Source organism: Oratosquilla oratoria, chromosome 14, assembly GCF_046742065.1.
Source record: "Oratosquilla oratoria isolate Oo_2021 chromosome 14, ASM4674206v1, whole genome shotgun sequence".
Classification (NCBI taxonomy): domain Eukaryota; kingdom Metazoa; phylum Arthropoda; class Malacostraca; order Stomatopoda; family Squillidae; genus Oratosquilla; species Oratosquilla oratoria.
The window spans coordinates 14,981,464-15,001,924 of NC_134790.1; the positions used below are offsets into that span (position 1 = coordinate 14,981,464).

The 20,461-nt window shown below is 38.9% G+C and overlaps 1 protein-coding gene across 5 annotated transcripts in view; it reads left to right on the plus strand.

The window, feature by feature from the left end:
* Positions 1-20,461, plus strand: part of babo (TGF-beta receptor type-1 babo) — a 133,393-nt gene that overhangs the window by 21,834 nt on the left and 91,098 nt on the right. The gene's annotated exons all lie outside the window — the stretch shown is intronic.

Below are 20,461 nucleotides of genomic sequence, written 5' to 3' on the forward strand. Positions count from 1 at the left end.
GTGGTGATTTCCATCCCTGAACAGAACATTGACCATGTCCTAAGCTCGTGCCCGCTTTCAACCAATTTAGACAACATTGACCTTGTCAAAATTAACCAAAGAACACTTGAATGGCTGTCTGTCTGGCGTGATAAGCTATGATGAATATGATCATGCAGTGATGCAAGTCATTTCAGTACACATGAAAGGGTTAAATTAAAAGGATGTTAATAGAAATTCACTCAAGTTGAAATGAACTCATCCCTATTAGTCATTTCACTACACATGAAAGGGTTAAATTAAAAGGATGTTAATAGAAATTCACTCAAGTTGAAACGAACTCATCCCTATTAGTTTGCAGCATTTAATACAGGTGTTCAACCAATCTAGGCATGAGTCTGCACAGAATAATTAGCATTTTTTAATTGGGTTTTTTACTTATTTATTTTTCTTAAATGCACTACCAAACAATCAGTGTTGAGACAAAATTTTGCTGAGAAATAGTCTTTAGAACAAGTCCAAACTTTGAGGCATGAAGTTAGATGTTAGTTTTAGTCAAGAATACGAAAAGTGCCTCATTAATCTCGGTACTTTACTGATAAAGAGGTACCATACAGTTGAATGAAATTGTGTCAATAAGTTCATACTAGGAGATGTTTCGCTGCAGCTAGGGTCGCCATCTTTGCCTTCTGTGCTGAAACTTGTACAGTGAGCAGAAATCATCAGTTGCTGTCGGATTGGAATGCAGGATACTTGGGTGGGAGTGGAACCGAAATTGCACTGCTAATCTACACATTTTCTTATGGACATGATAAAAGTACAAATACTCTCAGGTATGGAGGTGAATAACAAAATAGGTTACTCCAGCTGAAGGAAATATTGTGGCAACAAACAGAATAGATATATGTCATCTAGTGTGTAAGGGGTTTTGTTGAAATAGTAGTGATGTGCAATAGATACTCAGTAATAACAGAAGGTAGTTGTTAGGTAAGATCTTAGAATGAGTTAGGCTATGTAGTCCAGGGCATATGGTTGTTGTTGTTGTTGTTGTTGTCGTTCCCTAGACTGTCTGTCCGAGCAGTCCCGTCTCCCCAAGGAAGGCCACAGCCGAAACTGGGTTTTCCCACAAATCCTTTATAGAGTGTATGTTGTGTTGTTTGCGTGCATGATTGTGTATAATGCAGTCTTCCATTATGTGTTGTATGGTATGGGGTGAAGTGTTACATCCTGGGCAGCTGTTCACAACACGGTCGTCCAGCCTCTTCTGGTAGCTTAGAAGTGCTGGGTGGTGACCGCATCGCAGTCTGGCCAAGTGGACTCTGTCCTTACGTGGGAGAGAGGATTCAGAAGGGTGGTTGTTGTTGTTGTTGTCGTTCCCTAGACTGTCTGTCCGAGCAGTCCCGTCTCCCCAAGGAAGGCCACAGCCGAAACTGGGTTTTCCCACAAATCCTTTATAGAGTGTATGTTGTGTTATTTGCGTGCATGATTGTGTATAATGCAGTCTTCCATTATGTGTTGTATGGTATGGGGTGAAGTGTTACATCCTGGGCAGCTGTTCACAACACGGTCGTCCAGCCTCTTCTGGTAGCTTAGAAGTGCTGGGTGGTGACCGCATCGCAGTCTGGCCAAGTGGACTCTGTCCTTACGTGGGAGAGAGGATTCAGAAGGGTGGACATCAGGGGGTCTGGCATGCAGCAGTGCGTTGCCCCTCAGTGTGTTAATGGAGCGGTGAGTGATATGACTATGAACATGCTTCCGGAGGCTGGTACCCGGCGGCTGTGGAGGAAGAGAAGAGAGCATCTGTGTGTAATAAAGGTCTATGGGTGTAGTTTTAATGTTTCTTGGTGTGTGTGGGTGTTCTGCTATGTAGTGTAGCGGGTGTGATGTGTTTGTGGTGGCTGCAGCAAGTGTTTGTGTGCCTCTCATGTCGAGGTGGTCCTTGACTTTGAGGACTTTTGTTTCATGGTGTAAATGGTCTGTAGGTGATGTATTTGTGCAGCCTGTAATTGTTTTTAGGGCTTTGTTTTGTATGATTTGAAGGGTGTTGTGGTGTGTCTCACTGAGATTAGGAGCCCATGCAGGACTCGCATAATTCATCACTGAGCGTATGCATTGTTTGTATATTGTTATATTAGTTTCTTTGTTTTGTCCAAATGTTGTACCAGTGATTGACTTAAGTGCGTTAAGTCTAGGTGTGCATTTGTTTTTTATGTTTGTGAGGTGTTGTTTGAAAGACATGGATGTATCGTATGTTACACCAAGAATTTTCGGTGTGTTTGTGTGTGGTATTAGAGTGTTGTTGATGTAGAGATGAGGTATGTATTTGTGTTCTTTTGTCCAGTTGGTGAGAAGTGTTGCTGTAGATTTGGTTGGAGCTATTTTGAGTCTGTTTGTGATGAACCATGTGTTGAGTGTGTCAAGGTAAGGCTGGATTATTTCTGCAGCTTTGTCTGTGTTACGATGTGTGCATGTGATTGTTATGTCGTCTGCGTAGGAAGAGATTTGTATTTCTGAGGTGTCTGGCGTGGGTAAGTCATGCATGTATAGATTAAACAATGTGGGGGATAGAACTGAGCCCTGTGGTACTCCGTTCTTAATGTTTCTGATGTGCGATGATTGGCCATTATATGACACATGAGCATTCCTGCCTGCCAGATAATTGGCCAGCCATCTTTTGGTGTTATTGTGCATGTCTGTGTTATATATTTTATTTGTTAGGTTGTGGCGGGGGATAGCATCAAAAGCTTTACTAATGTCCAATGTTATAAGAAGTGTTCTGTGGTGGGGCCTATCTGAATTGATGCCATCTAAAATTCTTTGTGTGAGGTTTGTCAGAAGAGTGTTTGTGGAGTGTAGTGGCCTAAAACCGTGTTGTGAGTCAGCAAGGGGAATATATGGTGTGACAAGTGTAAGTATTAGGCGTTCAATGACTTTAGAGGGGGTGCAGAGAAGTGTGATTGGGCGGTGCGATGTTGGGATTGTTGGGTCTTTGTTCGGTTTTGGAATGGTGATTATTTTACCATGCTTCCAGATGTCGGGTATAGTGTTGTGTGAATAGCTGTAGTTTGCAATGTTTGTGAGTGCGTGTATACCTTGTGGTCCAATGTGTTTTAGGTGGATGTTGCTTATGTTATCAGGGCCACAGGCAGATGAGTGCTTGAGACCATGCATTATGAGTTTTGTCTGACTGTCTATGAAGGGTGTATAGTCTGAGTCTGTGGGAAAGTCTTTCTTACGTCGAATGGTGCGTCGGTCGTCAGGGTGAGATGTAAGATGGCTCGTCTGTGCAAAATGACGTATGAGTGCGTTTGGTGTATTTGGTGCGTATGGCATATGGTGTATTCATAAGATGCTATACCATTTTTGATTTATTACATTTTGGGTTGAAGTACACTGGTAAACAAAGTGTAAAGATTAGCACTAATGGTAGGTAGTATTGAATAATAGATGGGGATGTGGTATGTAAGGAATTGCTTAAGATACACAATTAGATTACCAAAGAATTTGTGCTCAGAACACAAACCATGCACTGCAAACCCACTGTGTGTATGTATGTATGTATATGTGTGTGTTATGTACATACATCTGGTGTTGGGATTGGCTGCATTGTTATTTGCACTTAATACTTAAGGGACTTCAGAGGCACCCCTGCAGACCAGACACCATATTTGTCTATCAGAAAAATCGCCACTCAGAGGGGAATGCTGTGTCACTGTTATACTTTTGCTGCCCCTCCTTTCTGTCTGAATCTATCCTTTAAAACTTCCAAGTCATTATCTCATCATTTTCCTATGGTGGGGGATAAGAATGCTCCCTTTCTTTATGTAGAAGGTGACAAAATGGAATTGAGAGAGGAGACTAGCAATACTCTTGACATTTTCTCCTTTAAAGTGTCTAAGGCTAAACAGGGTAAGGGAGGAAAACCCCAACGAGAATCTTAGTAATTGGGTCTTCAATGAATGAGACTAAAAAAAAAAGGTACACTCAGATTGAAGTTAATTCCACCATCCCTATGTATGAAGAATGGTTTATACATAGCACTAAATGAAAAGCCCAAAGGGAAAAGTGAGTTTCAGTTTAGGAGTTTGGTCAGTAGGGTGTTGGGAGTGGGGATTGGGTTTGGGAGGTAAGGAATTGGCCTGTTGTGAGTTATATGTATGTGTTTAGATGGCAATGTAGTTAAAGATCAAAATAGGTTGAGTGGTATGGGTGTTCATACATGATTACGGCTCTAGTAGTGAGAAAAGTAAGGAAATATTTTCATTAAGTATGGATAATTTTAGGAATGTATATGTAGTGGTGCTCTGATGAATTGTGGATGTGAATGTGTTAAGGAAAGAAACAGTGGAATGTCTGATCATCATTTGGTGGAAGTAAGATTCAGAATGGATGTAAAGTGGAGAAATAAGGGAAGGAAGGCAGAAAAAAGGATAGATACTATTCAAAACTGAAATATGCTTGAGTGGGAATGGGAGAATTAAAAGAATAGGTGTTTCATGTATTAAAAGTATGCAAAATTGTTTGTTCGATGAAGATAATAGGTGGTAATAGAAGGAAGGCAAATGGTGGAATGCAGAGTTGAGTAGTAATAGTGGAAAAGAAGCAAATATATGTAATGGTTGCAAAGAAAAAATGAGGAAGCATGTGAGATGTGTAGAGTAAAGAGAGTGAAAGCAAAGTGCAAGGTGAGGGTGACATAGAGAAGGATGGGTGTGAAGTGGGGTAGGTGTTTGTATCAGAATTTAAAAAAGAATAAGTTTTGAAAGGAAGTGAAAAAAAAACATGAGTTGGATAGAGAGGAAAGGATAAAGGTAGGAGGTATGGTCATTAATAGAAAAATAAATTGCTAGAGGGAAATAGGTATAACATATCTAGATTGTTGAATGTAGAGGCAGAGGAAAAGTGAATATCTTTGAGATAGTGTTTCAGAAATATATGTTACAAGAATGGATATAGTGAGAAATGTGGAGGCAAAGTAGACAGCGGGAAATGTTACAAGAATGGATATAGTGAGAAATGTGGAGGCAAAGTAGACAGCGGGAATAGGGAAGGTGTCAGATAAGTTAGAAGAGAGTGCTAAGGTGGTTTGGATATGTGGAAAGAATGAATGAGGAAAGACTAGCAAAGAGTGTGTGGAAAGTAGAAGTTGATGGACTAAACTTGAAAGGAGGACTTGAGAATAGGATGGTTGAATGAATTGGATTGACTATCTCATGAGCAAGAGAGTGCAAAAGATAGAAGAAAATGAAGGGATTGTGGGTATATAAAGGCATTGTGTAGCCCAAAGGGATATTCTCATTGGCTACATAGTTTATTTTGAGTGGCTGAGGACTGGGGTTGCCATATAGTAGGGTAATAAAAATAGATTAGTTCTGACTGTAGGTCCCAGCTGTGGAAGGGTGATGTTTTGCTGCATTGTTTTGAACCAAACAGCTTGGCAGGGGACAGGGTAATCCTTCATCCCTGAGGTACAGAGATGGCTGGGGTGGTTAAGTATTATGTGGGTGTGTACTGTGACTTGCCCTCTTCACATGTAAGGAGGAAAGGGCCTTTGATGTGTATGTGTGTGTGTATTGAGTTATATGTATACTAATGTGTGTGATTGAGAGCAGGGCTTATCTATGATTCCTATAGTTTTGTGGTCTCTACCTTATTGAAGCCAAGCCTTGACATTTACTTTTACTAAACTTTTTTCTTAATGTTAAGAGAGTAAGGGAAATAATTACTTGTCATGTTCATAAAATGTCTCTAGAGGAACTACAAATGTGAAATAGGAAACCACTGTGAATAATCTAATACAGTATTTGGTGGTGAAACAAATATGCCTTCCTTATCCTACAAGGGTTGAAAAGCTTGTTTTCATATAGGTGTCATGTGGGAAGAAAAACTAGTGTTGGAGAAAGCTTATTTGTGTATGTATGTATATATATATGTATTTATATATATATGTATTTATATATATGTATTTATATGTATATATATATATATATACATATGCATACACACATGTACAGGGAGTCCTCGATTTACGATGTCTCGACTTTTGATGTTCTGTGGTTATGACACTAGCAGTGTTTGTCCCTGTACATTCCCCTTGCTGAAGCTTTAACTTTTTTTATAATACAAAGAACTACTTGGTAAGGGCAGAGGAGAAATTTGTTGTCATGCAACGATAGATTGAGGAAAGAAGGGCAATTTTGTATTACTATTTATCATTAGCATTATCTCTCCTTTTTTAAATGGGGTGTGGGGTTTGCCCTTCATTATGGCCCCTTAGTATAAAATAGGATCTTCTGATGGCAGTGCACCAAAGAAAAAGAAACCAATCACCATGGAAGATTCTTAGGCTGGTTCCAAACTATGCTGAAAATTGGTTTATGACATTGCATAGGATTGGATCTCCGTCATAACCTGAGGACCCCCCCTGTGTGTGTGTGTATATATATATATATATATATATATATATATATATATATATATATATATATATATATATATATATATATATATATGTATATATGTATATATATGACATAAGCGGAATAGGAAACACAGGAGTCTTAGTCTTGAGTTTATTCCTGTAAAGAATAATTGGTAAATAAAACATGCTGATTATATATCCCCAAGAAGAAGGTAAAATACCTCTGGACTGGAGATCCATGCCAGTCTACTAGGAAGTAGGGAAAAAAAAAAAAAACTGAATTAGAGACCAGTATTCTTGACCTGCATGAGAGCCAAAATGTGCTAAAAAAAAAAAAAAAAAAAAAAAAAAATTGTAAAAGATGGATGAATTACTTGGAGGATAAGGGACCTTGGTTGAAATTTTTTTTGGATTCAGGAAAAGGAAAATTATGCATAACCAAGCTGTTAAGTTTTTATTTGAAAGCATATGAAAGAAAAGAAAGATAAGGGTGGTTGATTTTGTATACCTAGCCCTGAAAAAAGATTCAAAGAAGTTGGAAATGTATAGGATAACATAAAGGGAGCAGACTGGAGTTGATAAAGGATTTCATGAATGATAGACATTTAAACTATAATGAAATATTGGAGAGGTGACAAGTGGAGTACCACAGGGGTCATTTTTGGCACTAGTAATGTTATTTTGTATCAATGATATGTTGAATAAGTAGCTGCACAAACTTACTTGTGATACTGCCAAGATCATGAAAAGGGTAAAGTGTGAAGAGGATTTTAGATTAATACAAGAAACCTAGGAAGATGTATGAATTAAATCAGAAGTGGAAGATGAAATTTAATAGAGTTAAATGTAGGGTCTTGGAAGTGGGCCAATATAGAAAGGGAACATGGGGGAGTTTGAAATAATCACAAAAGCAAAGGATGGAAAGGGTTTAGAGATTTTAATCAAAGGTGATCTGTATTTGGATAATCACATCAGTAGAGTAATGGGAGAGATGTGTAATTGTTAATGAACTTTAGTGACATTCCATTTTATGGAATAAGATATGAGGCAATATATAATTTAAAGTCTAATCCACCCCAGGGGGGAATATGAATTCTTTGGTTTGGTCTCCACACGAAAATAAAGATATAAATGTATAACTTACATTAGTTCACTACCTATTTGTTGGTGATAATTCTGAATTTTAAGTATACTTTTATCCCTTATCAGATTTGCTTACATAACCACACACTAATGGTAGTGTATATTATCACTGATCACCAGCACCTCTTTTTTAGGAAATTGCTGTTCCATAAAGGTGATAGAGGAGAGATTTAAGGGGTTTAGTGGTAAGGAGGGATAGTAGAAGTTGAAAATGATCAGTATTCTTCTCTGTGGTGGTGAGATTAGTCTTCTGTCATTGAAGAATGTCGTGCGACTGGTCTGTAGGTGCGTCGGTAAAGTCTGTGAAGTATTGATCAATGCATAAAATACCCTCACTAGTGGCTATTGTGTGGCTTTGTTAGCTCACATGGATGGTGTCTAGGGTCAGTATATTGTTTCTGGTTGAGTTTCTGTTTCTTGAGATTAGCAACATTACAGCAAAGTGTCTAGATCAATTCATATGAAACTTCCTGGAAATGTGGGTTTGTCCCTGTATGACCCTATTAGATATCGGGATAGTGGGCTTGCGAGTTCCTGGTGCACTTTGTTTTGACTTTTCTGTTTGTTCTCTCTACTAGTCCGTTTCCTTGTGGGTGATATGCTGTGGCGTATAATCTGTTGATGTGGTATAATTTGGCTATGTTTTGGAGGACTTCATTCTTGAATTCAGATCCGTTATCCATAAGGATTTGACGAGGAATGTTATACTTACAGAACACATGGTCGTCTAAGGCTTGGACTACTGTTTCCGCTGATTTGTCTGGTAGGGGGACTAGTATCGTATACTTTGAGAAGTAATCTACCGTGGTAAGGGTGTATTGGGAACCTTGGCGGCTTGGGGGTAGTTTGAAAAGATCAATGCCCATCGTATCACATGGTTCTAAAGGAATGGGTACTTCTCCAATTTGGAGTGGTTTCGGATCTGGTCCACCAAGTTGGTTACATGTGATGCAGTCTTCGATGTGACGGTTGATGTCGGTGGCCATCTTGGGCCAGTAGTACGCCCGTTTGGTGTTTGCAAGGCATTTTTCTTTGCCTGGGTGGCCTGCAATGGGGCTATTGTGTACCATTAGGAGGATTTTTGGAATTAATGAGTTTGGGATTATTGTTTGGGTTGGGATAGTGGTGCCTCTTTTAAGAATTCCATCCTTTAGGTGTAATTCTCGGAGGGGTACAGGGGGATGGGTTTGTAGGGTGGTTCCCATTTCTAGGTGGAGGATTACCTGTGACCAAGTTGGGTCTTTTCTCTGTTCTTCTCAGAGTTCCTGGGGGGAAATACAATTGGTGGTAGGGACTGTTGCAATTAGGGGGTTTCGGCTAAGTGTGTCTGTTACGACGTTAGCTTTTCCTTTAATGTAGGTTATTCTTGGGTTGAATTCTAAAATGGTTATATGCCATCTTGCTATCTTACCTTGTAAGGTTTTTCCTTTGAAAAATTCTGTTAAAGGTTGGTGGTCTGTCATGACTGTGATTTTGTGACCCAGAATGAGTTCTCGGAAATGTTTTAGAGCCCAGACTACTGCTAGAGCTTCCAAGTGGGTGGTGGAGTAGTTACGCTCTGCAGGGTTCAGTACGCGGCTTGCGTACGCTATCGCTCTATGTTTCCCGTTTGAGTCTATTTGTTGTAGGACTGCACCTATCCCTAGGGTGGATGCATCCGTAAACAGAAAGAATTCCTTTGTAAAGTTCGGGAAGGCGAGTATGGGTGCCTTGTATAGTGCTGTCTTTATTTTCTCAAAGCATTCTTGTTCTTCAGAGTCCCATTTGAAAGGTATGTTCTTACGTGTAAATTTGGTAAGTGGAGTAGCTAGGTCAGCAAAATTTCTGATAAAATGTCTATAATAGGCAGCCATGCCAACGAAAGAATGGAGTTGATTCTCGTGCTTTGGGGTGGGGAATTCAGCAATGGCTCTGATTTGTCTGGGTTTGTGTGGATTCCATCTTTGTAAACTGTATGGCCAAGAAAGGTGATTTCCTTTTTTAGGAATGAGCACTTGTGAAGTTGGATTTTGAGTCCAGCTTCTTTGGTGGTTCATAAGACGTACCCAAGGATGTCAAGGTGGTCTTCTATAGTATGGGAAAAAATTATTAGGTCGTTTAGATAGACGAAAAAGGATTTGCCTAGTTTGTCTTTGATAAGGCTATTCATAAGTCTTTGTAATGTACTAGGGGTATTTTTTAGTCCGAAGGGCATTCGATTAAACTCGAAATGACCTTTGTCAGTACTGAAGGCTGTGACTTCTTTTGACTCTTCTTCTAGTTCAATCTGCCAGAAGGCGGATTTAAGTTCTAAAGTTGAGAAAACCATGTTTCCTTGGCCCAGTGATTGGAGGACATCTGCCATGACAGGCATAGGCATACGGTCTTGAGTGGTGTTGGTGTTTACTTTACGGAAATCTATGACTGGTCTAAAGGATCCATCCTTTTTAGGAACTAGAAAAAGTGGGGAGTTCCAAGGGGATTGAGAATATCTGATGACACCTTGTTCCAGCATCTCGTCTATGTTTTGTGATACCAATTCTTTTTTGCTTTGAGGAATTCTGTAAGCTGGTATGAAAATGGGGTGTGTGTTGTGTGGTATGTGTATATGGTGTTTAACCAAAGAAGTCTTTCCTAATGGTTCATCGTTTAAGGCGATTGCCTCACGATGGGATTGAAGGATGTTCCTAAGATTGGTTCTGGCTTGTTGGAAATCTATGATTGGGATATCTTCTGGGGGGATTGGAGTGGGGTTTGGTTTTGGTGATGATGGTTTTGATTGGAGTGGTGTGTGTTTCTTGAATGGGGTCTATATATAATTTGGCTGTTCCAAATTGTGTGTGCTTGTTTAGCTTAACTGGGGTATGTGAGATGTTTTCTGTTAAGATTATTGCTTCTTTGTTCTCTCTAACTGTATCCCAAACAGCAGGCATATGGATTTTTTTTGTTTTTTATTATTTTTTTTATTTTTATTATTATTATTATTATTATTATTAGTATTATAATAATAATTGTTGAGAAACGAGGGGAGTAGGTGGTGTGGTGTTGTCTGACTTGGCATGTAGGTGTGGTTGGGGAAGGGTGTTATAATGTTGGTGGTATTGCCTGATGCTGAGTCAGGGATTTGTGGAGGGGTTGTGTTCCGTTGAGGTCAGCAGATGTTGATTTGAGCAAGCTTGGTTGCAGGCAGGATGTTGTGACACTCCTGTAGGGTGATGTGGGGGGTAGTGGTGGATACTGAGGGTGTTCACCTGAGCGCCAAGAAGCAACGGGATAGGTGAGGGGGGGATTTCTATGTCACCTAACTTGAGCATAGTGGCGTTTGTATGTATAGTGATTTTGTGATCGGCTAAGAATTCCAATCCTAAAATGCCATCACATTCAAGGGTCCAGTTTTTGACTACGTAGAAGGTAGTGGGTGGGAATGGGTTATTATCAATGGTTATGGGGGTGGTTATGGTTGAGGTGAAGTTTAGGTGTGTGCCACTTATCATGGTTCCCATAAGGTGTGGTTTGTCGGTAGGGTAGGAGTCACCTAATTGTGTATATATAGATTGTGAAAGTATGTTTATCTTTGTGCCTGTATCTATTAGGAATGTACAATGGATATTTCCTATTGTGCCCGTGAAACATAGGGCTTCTGGTTTATCTATGGGTGATGTTATGGTTTTTTCTTGTGGGAGGCTTGTATGGATTCCCCCAACTGCCTGTTTTGATTCCTGTTGAAGGTTGTGGGGCGTTCTTGCTGGGTGTTGTCGGGTTTTGGGTTCCGCACTCTTTGTCGGAGTGGGAGTATGTGTTATGGACCGAGCATGGTTTGTTCTGGTTGTGATGGGTAGGTTTAGGGATAGATTGGCGGTTTTGTTGGTGGCAGTCTCTATCTGAATGGCTATAAGAGTTATGAAAAGTACAGTAAGTCTGACTTTGGTTGCTAGGTGATCTTTGGGGTCTTGTCTGATTATTACCCATGCTAGCTGACTGGGTGTAGGGTCTTTGGGCTTTGCATTCCGCATCTGAATGGGATGTTGTGTTATGAAGGGAACATATTGTACTTTGTTTAGGGCGTTGTCTGCAATCCCAGGTGTTGTGGGAATTTGATTTGTGGATATCGCACCAAATGGGGCTGAGGTTGTTATTTATAGGTACTCTTGGGTAGCAGGAATTAGGGGGGTTTGGAGTGTTGTTTATGGAGGATATTGTGTTTATTCTGGCTGGTTGAGCATTGCTGAATCTATCAATTCCACATTTGTCTGTTATGTCAAGGATGTATTTGGATGGAGAGGTGTCATTTATGTCAATGTCAACTCGTTGGGCCTCTCTTTCACACTTGATGGGGAGGGCTATGAAAAACATGGCAAGTTCAAAGAAATTTGCTACATCTTCTCCTTTGACATAGTTCACACCTTGGTTATTCTGTGATACCCATGGAGAGGGGTTATTGAGTGAAGCTCTGATTGTTTTTGAGACTTTGGCTACCTGTGCCATGATAGAATGGAAGGAGGAGGAGGAGGGGGGGTTGTGCATGAACTCCAAGAATTTGAATAGAAAATGAAAATTATTTTGAGGTCTGTCACTGAAAAGTTTCTTAAGTTCTGAGCAATATTGTGTGTATGTGATGTTAGATTCTATTTTTGATTCTAGGAGACGAGAGAGATCTTTGTAGTCATCCCTTGGCTGAATGTGGTTATTGATGATAGTTATTTTGTGTTTGTCCTGGGTTATATTATTGTTAGCAAAGTGGACTTCACATGCTGCGATGTAGTCAGTGATGGTGATGCCACTTGCTTTCGAAAAAGTGGGGATATCAGGATTTGTGGTTGAGAGGGTATAGTGGTTATGGATTTGGGTAGGGGGGTTTGGAGGGGGGTGTTTGGTCTTGGAGGATGGGTGGGTGTTTGTGGGGTACTGGGTTGGTTAGTGGTCTGGGTTGTGGTTGGGTTCATATGGCTTTGATTTGCGGGTGGAGTGGTATTGTTAGTTTGGGGAGGTGTCGGGGGGGTTTTGGGTTACATCGTCCTGTGTTCCATTTGTGTTATCGATGTTCATAAAGCTATGATCTACTGATTCGACTAGGTTCCTAGCCACTGAACGTGATCGGGTATTTTGTGACATCATTACTATTTTTGTACAGGTAATTCAATCATGAAAGAAAAACAATATACAAATATATATGCACAAGGGAAAAAAAAGGGGTATATTAATTGTTCATGGTTCCAAAGGTGGTTTCTATAGAGCAAGGGGTAGATTGTTGGTTTGTGCTGTTGATGATGTTCAACCTAAAATGTTCTTTTATAATTAGTTTTATGTATATATATAATTTTTTTGCTCACCTTCAAAGAAAATTGAAATCCGAGATGAAGTATTCTTAGAATATAAGAATATGTATATATATATATATATATATATATATATATATATATATATATATATATATATATATATATATGGATATATGATTATAATTTAGCTAAAAAGGACAAAAAAAAAATTTGTTTTTGTATGTTTGACTGGAAGAGTTACTTGCGCTGCAGACCGTTGAATTTGATAGGTGGTCTTGGGATGATGTAGAGAGCCGGGTGTGTAGTTGATCCCGTTCGGGGGTGGGGTGCTAAGGGGGTGGTAGCAGGGTGAACTGTCAGTTAGATGGGTGACCCTGACTTCCTGTTCTGTTGATTTGGCACTACGGTGAGTTTCTTTACTGGGATGAGTGGTGGTGATGGTGGTTCACACGTCTATGTTGCCCCATGGGGAAATAAGTTTGTTCGTTGTTGAGGGGTTGATTGTGACAGTTCACAAATTTTGCTTAGTTGTTGGGTAGCGGCAACTGGTGCACTTGGGTTATGGCCACACACTGTGTTCAAGCGAACTATAACTAACTAATTGTAGTGTTTGGAAGAGTACACAAGGTCACTTGTTCCTGGAACACTTGAATTACTCGACGAGTAATGTAGGTATATGTGGTCACATTCGTTGGCACTTTGTTTAATAGTGTCACATATTTTGGGGGGGTGGGTGGTGCTGCCGCCAGTGTAATGTTCTAGCCTTTCCAGTGGGTAAATCAAAATCACGAGACCTTTTCAAAAGTCTAATAACTGAAAATGATTACACTGGCAGACCTTCCTTGTCTGCTTTCCACCTCAAGACTGACATACCCCCTCTCTCTGTCGGTGGGATACATCTGCAAAATTCTTCATCAGCATAATGAATGGTTTACAAGTTTTGATATTATTACATTTATTGTAGTGATACAAGTTTTGGATACTATTTTATTTTACAATGGTTAGAATGTTTAGTTGTTTCTGCTTATTTATATATTATGGTTATTAATCTAGATTACATAATATATTGTGTATGGGTAAAAGGTGTTCTTAGGAATCAGGGGTCCTTCACGGTTTGGTCACGTGAAGGAAGAGGTTGGTGGTGTGTGTGTATGTTCGTATGTATGTTGCTGTGTAGTTTTCCATTGTGTTGTAATCTGTGAGATTATGGTTACAGAACTAGTGGACTGTGGAATTTGAGCTATGTGGAACTCGTGAGCCAATTGTTGTAATCGGGTCAATCTCAGAGTCACCAGAAATGTGAAAATGTATGTACCAAAAGTTCTTTACTCCTTACAAAGGGGGATGGCAAAGTCAAAACACACCCATGGCATATATCAATGAAACTCAATCGATACCCCTTCCATCTCAGCATCTTATAGATGAAGAGTCATCCCTATCCCTTCCATGCCTCTCAGGATGAGGGCAATGCAGCAAGACACAGCACTTCCATATCAGGACCTAAAAGCAAGAATTGGTTTACCCCAACTACATCATTATATTATATGTATGTGTGTATATATATATATATATATATATATATATATATATATATATATATATATATATATATATATATACACACACACAGGAATACCTCGCTATACGACCGAGTGCTATAAAGTAGGTAAAAGAAAAATTGGGTGTATGTGAAAGCCACAGGCCAAAATTGAGGAGGGGGTTGACAGGGTCCATGAACACAACCCTCCCCCCTATTTACAAGTAAAACCCACCTCGATATATGAATTTTCGCATTGCGACCAGTCAGCTGGGAACACAACTCAGTTGTATAGTGAGGTATTCCTGTATTATGAAAAGAAAGAAAAAAAGATACATCTTTTAATCTTCCCCCAGAAGGTGGGGATAGCCCTCATAACCCTATGTTAAGTCAGGTTTTAACCCTGTGTGGGACATGGAAGTAGAAGTTTCTTGCCACACATTGTATTCCTTGTGCACAATTTCTTTTCCTGAAAAACCACAAGATAGATGAAGTATCATCCTGCATATGAGGTTCCCTTAAGAAGAAGAGGAAAAAAATTCAATCAATAATAAAAAATAATAATAATATATCCAGAGCCATGAACCACTTGCACCCACTTTATCACAATATATTGGGATGAGAGGGCAGTATTGGAACAAATTAAAAAGGACGACATGCATGGCATGAGAGTTATCAAGAAATTAACTCTCTGGGACCAGTGATGGATACCTGCTTGTGATGGTCCTGTAAGATGGTTGGCTGAGAGAATTGTCTCCCTACTGCCCATTTTCAAAACCTGTCAACTCTCACCTACATTTGGAGGTTCTGGCTTACATGCAGTCTTTGAACCAAGACCTTTAACTGTATTTCATTGACCTTTTCACATGTGAAGAACTGACAATCAACAGCTGCTCCCCTCTTACCACTTTTAACCAATGACACAGGAATAGTCCCCCTAATACAATACAGACAACAGTTGAAAATTTCTTCCTGAAGAGATCGGTGGGAGTGCCCAAGGACCATTGTCGTGTACCATGGAGATAAGGGTTTTCAGTGATTGAAACTTGAACAACAATCTTTATTTTCATGTTAGGAGAGCTGATCTCTAACAACTGTTCCTCACTTGCTATACTATAAACTAGTGTCATGGAAAGAGTCCTGTACTAACACAACACAAACATCAGTCCAAAGTTTGTTACTAGAAACACCCAGTGGGAGCACCTGAGGACTATTGCCTGCCACTGTGGGCTGCATATGTCGAGTCACTGAAACTTGATGCTGCAGTTATGATTTGGCTGTTCCACAAACTGATATATCTTCATAGTAAACTTTTTCTTGATACCTGTCAGGCACCTAGTCTTTTTTCATTGTTACCGTGACCATGTGTCAGTCTCCCATCTTAAACCAAGAAATTTCAAATCTTTTTATTTTTTCATTTATTTGAACACTGCAATCATGTAATATATCTTTTTGCTTTCTTCTAATGAGGGCAGTTCCAGTATTTCTAGCCTTTCCCTATATAGTATCTCTTCTAGGCAGGGGACTATTTTAGTTACTGTTGTTTATATATTCTTGTTCATATTTATATCCTTTCTGTGTATATTCCATGAGTAATTAGGACAAATCATGTTCTTAATGAAAGTTTTGTCTACTTATAATGAAAAGGTAACATTTCTCAACAATCCACATGTCTTGGATTTTTTTTTTTTTTTTTTTCTCTCTCCTCTTTCTCTCTGTTTCCCTCCTCCCTCTCCCTCTCTCCCTCCCATTAAAACACGTTGTTGATGGCATCTTTGCACTTTTGTCCATTTTCAGTACTCATATTTTTTTATACTTAAATTCATTTTCCACTCTTGGCTCGTAATGTGTATTCTGTCTATATCTTTTTTATGGCAATTTGTAGTTTTCTTTATTTGTTTGTCTCCTTGTGACCTTTGCATCATCTGCAAACAGTTTAGCTTTGACTATCCATGATGTCATTTACGTAAATCATATTATGAGTGCCAATAATTCTTGTGAGATTCTTTAAGTTGTTTCCCTCCAACTGGATATCTTATCCTTTACTACCATTCTCATATATCACTCTCTCAAGAAGTTTCATATATTCCAGGACGATTACGTTTAGTGCTATATGCTTCATCAATTTTCACATTAGTTGTGTGTGAGATATGTTATGGCTTTCTCCCCATTTAGATACACACAAACCACCCAGCCATTTCCCACTTGTAGTACATTGACTGCTCTTTAGTAAAAACTTAACAGATGTCTATTTTTCCTAAATATTCAACACCACCTGTCTTTCTCACTTCTTTCACACAGTTTAGCTCCATCAGTCAAACTTGGCTTTAAGTTCTCTTATGTTGTCTCACTGTAATATTACTTCCTCTATGTTCTATAGATCATTGCATCTGTAAAGAGAACTGTATATGTATGTCTTTATCTAGTTTTTATATGGAATGGAAGTGATGTTTGTAGAATCCTGTCTCTGTACTGTTGTGCTGGTCAAAGACACTGGACTATAATTTAGGGGTTCTCTACATTCATTGAGTATCCAATTTCATATTCCATAATATTCCAGGACTTTCCTTGCATTTGGCATTACAAGCCATCTTTATACTAACATTTAATGTATGTTATTAAACACTGTTTCAAGTTGTTCCTTCCACCTTTCCAATATCACTGTCCTCAGTAAATACAGATTGGAAACTTGTTACTTCAGTTTGATTTTTTAATCTTAGACTGTTCCATCAACTTTCAACTTAAGTGATGTCTTTCATATGTCATTATACCATTAACAATTCTGTAGAACAAAATTTGTGTACTTAAACAGTTACATCTTTCACAAAGTTTCCTATTATATTTTTATGTATTCATTTATGGTTTTCTTGTAATGACCTCTTGTTCTCATGGTTCTCTTTCTCTGCATACACTTCCATGGATCTCCCCGGGGGAAAAAAATTGACTGTTGTCTGTATTAGTATGAAATCATTTCTGTTACTAGTTTATACAACCACTCCTCGTTTAACGACGACAATTGGGACCACCGTCGCCGTCGTTAACCGAATTGGTCGTTAAGCAAAAGTGTATACATATACTGTACATATATGTACTGTATGTACAATGTCCAACAATACATGTATCTTTATTTTCGTGTATTTTCCCTCTTTTATACAGTACATTAAAGCTTTATTTACTGTTTTGATAGTACAGAAAGCCCTCAAATAACGCGGTGGTTAGGTTCCTGAAATTACCGTGTATGACCAAATCCGCGTATGCTGACATTCCATATTAAATACGGGGGTATTTTTTTAGTTTTGACCGTGGGCGCAATATAGCAATAGAAAACTAATTATTAATTTTGTAAACTAAAATGTATCAACGTAATATGCAATTTTGTGGGCAGAAATGAAAATAAAAAATACCTTACTACAAGCAAATATGCTAATGAACGAAGTCGGTAGCATAGGATCGGGACACCATCTTGTCGTCTGTCAATTGACGGCCTCGGTACTTCCAACAGTACCTCGCCAGGTATATTTTCTTGAAGGAATGTTATGGAGCGGAGATACATGCATTCCTTCAAGCTGCAAGAACTTTGTATACCCCGCAAGCTGAGTGGTTGAAAAGCCCGCCAATGTCTCACGATGACGACGAGGACAAGCCGGATGACATTTAATTTGCAGGTAATGATTTATTAAATTCAGGTTAGGTTAGACGAAATTATCATCCTTTCATTTCTTCGAACGTCGGCATCTATCATAACAAACATGGCGTACCATTCTTCTGACACGACTTCGTTACTTACGAAATCTGTTTTAGCACCTTTTTTTTTTTTTCTGCTCATAAAATTGCATATTACGATGATACATTATAATTTACAAAATTAGTAATTAATTTTCTATTGCTATACTGCGCCCATGGTCGAAACTAAAAATTTACCAATACTGGTATATACTGTACCCCAGGTAGTTTTTGCAGCTTACAGTTTTTGCAGCTTGCAGTTTTTGCAGCTTGCAGGATGGTAATGTAGACCTAAGCTTCAGAACACTTTACCTCACAGCTAATATCCACCGTACAAGTTCATTTATAACATCATACAAATTTGCCTCAGCCAACTTATCGTACACGACGTCATAACTTTGGGAGATTTACGTTAAACGAATATTGGTCTGTCATAAAGCCCGTCGTTACTCCACGTTGTCGTTAACCAAGGAGGTCGTTAAACGAGGAGTGGTTGTACTATTAGGAGAATGGGAACAGTTGCTGGTTCTCAGCTCTCCATAGTTGAAAAGGGAGAGGAAATACATTTGAATTTTATAGAAATCTTAAGCCCAGTCTGGAGACTGTCACCAGGGCCCTTACATGGGGTGGAGGTGGGGGGATATGCCCTGGGGCAGCACATTTTGGGGGGCAGCAAATCTAGTCAGGACATACCACCCACAAGGCTGGCAAAATAATTATAATAAAAAAAGGCCAAAAGAGCCCTGAATATTTTACCGTAATTATCAAAATATGAAATATTTTTCCCATATCCTTTCTGCAATAGCGACATTAAATACATTTTTTAAAATCCGTTTGCAAGCCAAGAGCTATAATAGGCAGTAAGGAATGGTGGAAATGGGAAGTGGTGATGGGGGAGGAGAGGCATCACTGAAAACTTTGCCCTGGGGCGGCACGTTGCCAGGGAGTGGCACTGTGCCATGGGACGGCACTTAGGCATGTAAGGGCTCTATGTGTCACGCACCTCCAGGTGTAGGTTAAGATGTTGACAAGTTTTAGATGTACATCAGGGAGTTGAATCTTTTATGTCCATATTGCAAGACCACCATAAGCAAGTACTCATTGTTCTGACACAGGTTGAAAGTATAGAAAGCCCAAGGAAAGGAAGATTTTAAATTACAACTTTATAGATGATAATAGATGAGTGGAATGACCAAGAAATTATAGAGGCCCAAACTGTTAAGGATTTTAAAAAGTGTGATGATAAGTACAAAGAAGGAAAGGAATGGTCAAGATAGAGAAATATGGACCAATCATAAACTCAGAAAATAGGGAAAATAGGAAATAAATGAATTTGCATACAAATGATTGCATGTTGTACTGTCATTAGGCAGTGTGTATAGTTGCAGGCTGGGGCATGCCTGTAGAGGTAATCAGTTAGCATTATGATGTAATGAAAAAAAAATGGGATGCAGTAAGTGTTATTACTATTATAATAATTTTTTTTTTTTCTGTAGAGCACAAATAGGTAAATACGCACATCCACATTGTCCATATTCATATCATCTGCACACATTCACTATTACATCACAAGGAAAATAGAAATCAGTAAGTTTACAGATTAAGCCTGTAGTGGAGTGAAAGACCAAGCACTCCTATGTATAATTAGAGGTATTATTTTGTTGACATAATCTTTAGGCTTTCAGAGCCCTCCCTTTTTTTTTTTTTTTTTTTTTTTTCTTTTTTTTTTTTTCTTTTTTTTTTTTTCTCCGTGATTTATGATTCCACCATAACTCAAGTTTTCTTTTTCTTGTTTAACCTATTACCTATCACTCATCATTATATAAAGAACTGTTGTATTGTGCATTGCAGTATCCTTTACTACCTACATCCATCAGGTATGGCTGTTACCCGTTTGCCACACTATTTTAAGTTCCAGGAAAGAAAGGGCAGGACCAACAAAGGTGCTCAGTTTGTTGAATGGATGGATATTTTTCTTGATTATTTTTAGCCCTCTCTCCTTGCCCACATTCTGTACAACTGTTGTACAGTCATTGAGAAAATTTATTGCCTTGTTTATCCAGGAGAGGGAGCTCAGGCAAAAAAACAAAAAACAAAAAAAAAATACAATTTCAAAGGAAAGACAAAATTTACAGTTTTTTTGTTGGCAAATATCCTATGTAACAATATCATGATTGCATAAGATTAATGCCATCCATTCCTAATTTTTAAGTTGTGCTATATGTTCTTATCATGCTCCTTCTCCTCTCCCTTCTCCACCTCCTCTCTTACCTTTCCCCACATCCTCCTTACCCCCTCATCCTCATACTCTTCCTCTTCTCCATTTCCTCCTCCTAATCCTCCTCCTCTATTGTGTAGGAATGAGATGGAATTGAATTTGTGTTGGGCAACTGGTATTAA